The sequence below is a fragment of the Anopheles arabiensis genome, unplaced genomic scaffold (genome assembly GCF_016920715.1).
Source record: "Anopheles arabiensis isolate DONGOLA unplaced genomic scaffold, AaraD3 Autosomal_pericentromeric_contig0016, whole genome shotgun sequence".
Classification (NCBI taxonomy): Eukaryota; Metazoa; Arthropoda; class Insecta; order Diptera; family Culicidae; genus Anopheles; species Anopheles arabiensis.
The window spans coordinates 168,129-175,044 of NW_024412164.1; positions in this window are offsets into that span (position 1 = coordinate 168,129).

A 6,916-nucleotide genomic window follows, 5' to 3' on the forward strand; every position below is an offset into this window, starting at 1 on the left:
GCCGAACTGTCATCCGGGGGGGGGTCATCCAAACTGTCATAATCATCCCAGCGTATGGGGGCACGATCCATTCGAGGCTTTTACCCATGCCGATGTTATTGAGTGCTACGAGTTGACGATTGTATCACGAGATTGACTAATTATTTGAATTTCACTTACTATTAAAACAAATAGTTTTTTCACACAAATCGTTTACAAGATCACGGCACTCAAACGGTTGTCGAATGGAACAGTATGCTTCAATCAATTCGAATGGCCAAATATTGGAATCATGCCGAGTTCCAAGATCATGTGGACATCGTGGTATAAAAACTAAATACATTTTATTTTGCGTTGTTCATACTCGCATATTATAATATATCTTTTCCAACCCGTTCTGCCATATGAGTACAGATTTAAGTTTTATAATAGTTATTTGTCTAGTTAAGACAAGCTAATTATAACAAAAAGTATGATAGATGTTACAAATTGCACCATAATACCAAATGCAATTCCATTTTTGGTTTCGCTTATCACCGATTTTTATAAACGATACGCGACAAAGTGCGATGAATATTCCTGTGAGCATGGGAGAGTGCACAGGCAACACATACTGTATGCGAGAAAGAGTGAACAGTTATCTTGCATGCAGCAAGCAACAGCCGGACAAAGCCGGTTTTTTCAAAGAACGGAACGTACGAACGATAGCACCTTGCTAACAATATTGAAGCGGCAAAGACCGGAACGGAACGGAGTGAACGAACGAAAGAACGAATTAAACGGAACGGAATGAACGGAAAGAACGGAATGAACGGAAAGAACGAAATGAACGGAACGGAACGGAATGAACGGAATGAACGGAACGGAACGGAATGAACGGAAAGAACGGAATGAACAGAACGGAACGGAATGAACGGAACGGAACGGAATGAACGGAACGGAACGATTTTGTATAAAGGATCAGAACGGAACGGCCTACATAAAGAACGGAACTTTTTTACTAGGTTCGAACTGGAACGGCCAACACTAGTCCGGACTAATATCGCCCACTGTGCACTCAACCTGAATCCCGAACGCAGCGGTATAAACGCGTTATATCTTGACCGCTGGAGCACCCGGTGTGCTAGATGAACTGTCATAGAATAAAGCTCTCTTCTTGGCGCGACATTGAACTGAACAGACGTAAGCCACTGACTTCTGCGTATAATTATTTGTGTGCTCTTCCGAATTGTGCTAAATCTTATTAAAACGGCCAATTAACCTTCCGCCAACCGTAAAACGCTTGGTCGTTACATCTCAGAAGTGGGATTACCAACAAAAATCGCCTACAAAACCGCCTGCAAGCCGCTTAACCAGCCGATCTACGTGTGTCTGTGTACGTGTGTGCGTGTGACATAACGCCATTTCATAAAATGGTGGGCAAAGACGAACTTCGCCGGGCGCTCATCGAAGCCGGCGTCGACGTACCGAATACCGCCTCCCTCGCACAACTTCGGCAACTTTACGCTTCTCTCGAGCTGGTCGCTTGTTCCCCCCGTGCAGCGCAGCCCACCACCTCGGATATAGCATCAGTTTCCGCTTACGCTAACCATCCCGAGGCCGCCATTTTGTATCACCCTCATGAAAATGGCGGTGACGCCGTTAATGATGCCGCTTCGACGAACAACACCACCGGCGCCAATACTAATCTGCCCTCCGCCCAAGGTGTAGCTGCCGCCCTTCCCCGCTGTTCCGACGATAGAGTATGCGATGCGGACAAATTCTTGTTTAATCTTCGGCTCCTCACAGGCACGGCAGCTAACGTCGCCAAGGAATTTGACGTCACCACTTACGACGAACTGAAAATGGAGCTGATCGATAACCTTCATTTCGTCGCTACTCCCAAATCTGTGTACCGCCAACTCCGCAATCGTCGGTTGCAGCCCCAAGAATCTGCCCTCCACTACCTGTTTGATATGCAGCGCATAGCTGGCCAAGCCGACATTCCTGATTCGGAACTGATCCCGATCGTCATCGATGGATTGGGAAGCCCGTCAATTACTTCAAGCCTGCACTTCATGCCCCTCACGATGGAAGATTTCCGGAAGAAGCTGAAGCTTTTCGAGTCTTGCCGTCATCTTCGAGCCATCAAGCCCCCTTCCGCCGTTGTTCGGGCCCCGATGAACAGCTGTATGGAACGGCCCCAAACGTCGCAGGAACCTGTCCGCTGCTCCCGATTTGGACACCTTCAGAGTGCCTGCTCCAAGCCGAAGCGCCCACCCGGCGGATGTTTCCGCTGTTTCCAGACTGGGCACGTCTACCGCAATTGCCCTGAACGTCGGGCCAACGCCACTGTTGAGGGCGGTATTAGCTCGGAAGATACTCTCGGCACAAACCAAGAGGTGAGTTTGACATTTTTACACCCTTCTACTAAGCGTACCACCCTCAATCGCGTTCGTTCCCTTCTCGATACAGGGAGTCCTGTGAGCTTCATCAGTGAAACAGTAGTACCAGCTAGGCTGCTAGGACCTCTTTCAACAACTGAATATTGCACTATGGTTAAGGGACCACTTTATTCTCGAGGACGAATTAATTGCACAATCCAGTTTAGGGATCATTCTGTTCGACACTCTTTTATTATATTACCTGGAATTGCGTGGCCTGTTATTGGTCGCGATTTACTTAATTCTCTTAACATTTCTCTTACTTATTCATCTTTTTCAAAATCATGTATTACTAAAACCCCGTTGACGGAACTTGAAGAAGTTGATACAACTCTTCCAGAAAAATTAGAAGATGCTATTAGGAGTATTTGCTCGCTCGATGTAATCGAAGCCGAAAATGAACTGGATTTAGGAGATATTCTTTCCTTAGAGCAGCGTTCAATTGTTATTTATATTATCGAGAATTCATACCTCAAATATATTTCAAACACTAAACCACTCGTACATCCAATGAAAATCAATCTTACCCATGATACACCGATATTCACTAAGCCGCGTAGACTTTCTTATGGCGAAAGACAACAGGTGAAACAGATCGTTGATAAACTCCTTGCGGAAATCATCATCCGCCCTAGCAATTCTCCTTATGCTTCCGCATTAGTTCTCGTTAGGAAAAAGAGCGGCGAAGTTCGTATGTGTGTGGATTACCGGCCCCTCAACAAACTTACCGTTCGGGATAATTACCCCCCACCCCTTATCGAGACTTGTTTGGAGCATCTGTGTGGGAAAAGATTCTTTAGTTTGCTAGACTTAAAAAGCGTTTCCACCAAGTCCCAATGAGTGAGGTATCCGTCTCTTACACTTCTTTTGTAACCCCAGACGGTCAGTTTGAATATTTGAAAATGCCCTTCGGTCTCCGCAACGCCCCTTCCGAATTCCAACGTTTTATCAACTCTATTTTAAGAGAATTTATTGATGATGGCAGAGTAGTCGTTTATCTTGATGGCATCATCATCGCTTCCACCGATCTTAACTCACATCTTACCACTCTTAGATCTGTCTAAGAAAAGATTAAACAGAACAATTTGGAACTCCGTCTTGATAAATGCAAATTTGCTCACGAGGAAATAGAATACTTGGGCTACAAAGCTAATTTCAATGGAATTCAACCTAGTGATCGGCATATTCAAGCACTTACCAATTACCCTATGCCCACTAATCTGAAGCAGCTTAGGCGTTGCCTTGGGTTGTTTTCATATTTCCGACGCTTTGTTCCCTCCTTCTCTTGCATAGCCAAACCTATGACAAAACTACTTCAGAAGGATGAAGCATTTAATTTCGATTCAACTTGCGTACACGCTTTTGAAACCCTACGTGACAAACTTGTTCATTCCCCTGTTCTTTCCATCTTCGACCCAAAGCGGGAAACCGAATTACACTGTGACGCGAGTTCTTTTGGTTTTGGTGCCATACTCCTTCAAAAACAAGACGACAATAAATTACACCCTGTCGCTTACTTTTCTAAAACCACTTCAAAAGATGAGTCCAAGTTACACAGCTATGAACTTGAAACTCTTTCCATCATTTACGCTCCTAAGCGCTTCCACACTTACGTTCATGGGCTCCCCATTAAAATAGTTACCGATTGCAACTCCCTGGTTGAAACCCTTAAGAACCGTAATGCTTCCGCTAAGATTGCCAGGTGGTCCTTGTTTCTGGAAAATTACGATTACACCATCTGTCATCGCTCAGGTACCTCTATGCCCCATGTCGATGCACTGAGTCGCACCGAAGCTGTAGGTGCCATCGGTGAGATTGACCTTGACTTCCAGCTTCAAGTAGCTCAGACACGTGACCCATCCATCGAAGCTCTTAAACATCGGTTAGAATCAGAAGAAGTTGACGGATTCTTACTTCAAGATGGGCTTGTCTATCGCGACATACCTGATGGTCAACCTCAATTGTATGTCCCTTCGGAAATGGTCGACAACGTAATTAGACACACTCACGGGCGAATTGGCCACCTAGGCATTAACAAAACCTTTAGCAAAATTAGTCAGCATTATTGGTTCCCCCATATGAAGCCCACCATCGACAAATTCATTAAGAACTGCCTCAAGTGCCTATTATTTATTCTGCACCTCATCATACTAATGCCCGAAATATGTACAGCATCCCTAAAGAACCTTTGCCCTTCGATACAATCCATATCGATAATTTGGGTCCACTGCCTAGTTCCTCTTTACGCAAGAAGTACATACTTGTTGTTATCGATGCTTTCACTAAATTAACCAAACTTTACCCAACCTCTTCCACTAATGCAAAAGAAGTGTGTTCTGCCCTCTCTCAATACATGTCTTACTATAGCCGCCCTAAGCGGATTGTTAGCGATCGTGCTACTTGTTTCACCTCCACCTTGTTTGAGGACTTTTTGGAATCGCATAACATTAGTCATGTCCTCAACGCCACCGGATCCCCACAAGCCAATGGACAGGTAGAACGGGTGAACCGCGTGTTGCGTCCCATCCTTCACAAGCTATCCGATGCTCCAGACCAGACCGATTGGGTGTCCAAGTTGCGATCAGCTGAGTATGCCCTAAACAATACCATCCACACATCTACGAACTTCTGCCCCTCTGTCTTGCTCTTTGGTGTTGAACAACGCGGTAAGATTCCGGATGAAATAGTCGAACACTTAGACGAAAAATTTGACCAAGTGCCTAGGGACTTAGGAGCCATTCGGGCTAAAGCGTTAGAAAACATAGAAGAATCTCAACGGAAGAATAAGGATTATTTTAGCAAGAAGCATAAACCACCACAATGCTACAAAGAAGGTGAATTAGTAGCCATACGTTATACCGATACGACCGATAGCGGTAATAAGAAGCTCAATCCCAAGTTCAGGGGACCGTATGTCATTCATAAAGTGTTACCTCATGATAGGTACGTGGTACGTGACGTAGAAGGGTGTCAACTCACACAACTACCCTACGATGGCGTTCTAGAAGCGAATAAGTTGCGACGTTGGACCGAGTCCAGTGATTAGGAAATTGAGAGCAATTTATTGTTCAGGATAGCCGAGCTGTAACGTCCGGACTAATATCGCCCACTGTGCACTCAACCTGAATCCCGAACGCAGCGGTATAAACGCGTTATATCTTGACCGCTGGAGCACCCGGTGTGCTAGATGAACTGTTATAGAATAAAGCTCTCTTCTTGGCGCGACATTGAACTGAACAGACGTAAGCCACTGACTTCTGCGTTTAATTATTTGTGTGCTCTTCCGAATTGTGCTAAATCTTATTAAAACGGCCAATTAACCTTCCGCCAACCGTAAAACGCTTGGTCGTTACAGTATTAAGAAAAAATCTGTGATTTTTGGTAGGATAAATGAAAAATCGGTAGTTTTAGGGGGCTTATCTGTGAATCGGTAGGCATATCAAAAATCGGTAGGAATACAGATAAATCGGTATTTCTGGTCACTCTGCTGGCGACGGTCTTTTTTGACGTTTTGCGACGGTTTTTGACCTTTCGAGCGAGCTTTTGCCCTGCAGGCCAGAGTGGCCAGACTATGTTTTCAGATTTCGGCAGGAGCACTGTTGAGAACGCGACGATTTAAATTTGATTAATTATTTTAATGATAATTTTTTTAAAACTTTAACCACAGACAGCGATTTTCAATTTCAAATTTAAATGATTTTCTTTGACGAGCAATTCTCGGAATCCACATGACTGACATTTTCTACTTATTATGAACATTAAATTTTAACGGGTAAAATTTTGAATACACAACAAATGTTACATTTTTCAAGTGCCAGGCAAACAAACGTGCATCAGCGCGATGAGTAACAAATCAGCATAGCATAGCAAACGACTGAAAAATCAAATTTCTGTGATTTCGGTAGGATAAATGGAAAATCGGTAGTTTTAGGGTGGTCATCTGTGTATCGGTAGGCATATAAAAAATCGGTAGGAATACAGATACACGTGGTCCCCAAGATACACGGTACACTGGTGGACATAAAAATAGTAACTTTTTTCTGAGACCGTAAAACATAGTTCTTGTCGGAAATATTTGGTAGCCCTTAAAAGGACTGTTTAAGTGGTTGTTGGGAGGTGGTGTTGCGGTGTTCCACAGAGCGGAAACATATTCTAACGGTCAATGTGTTGACCGTTATTCGCTATCACTTCCTCACAGCGTAGGGCCATATCGCCGATGAGGTAACGGCATTCGCTTCTGTCTATGCGTTTCCACATAGCCTTGCAGCGTCTCCATAGCGAATCGGCAGAACGTGCATGCTTGTTCTTAAGCTGACGCTTGAGAGTTGACCACAGATTCTCAATCGGGTTGAGGTCTGGACTCAACGCAGGCCACGGTAGAACTTGCACATCCTCGTTTGCCAAAACACATTTAACTAATCGCGATGTATGCTTTGAGTCGTTATCGTGCTGAAAGATGTAATGCTCTTCGTCTCCGAATTTTTGTCGAGCGTGTGGCAACATCTTACATACCC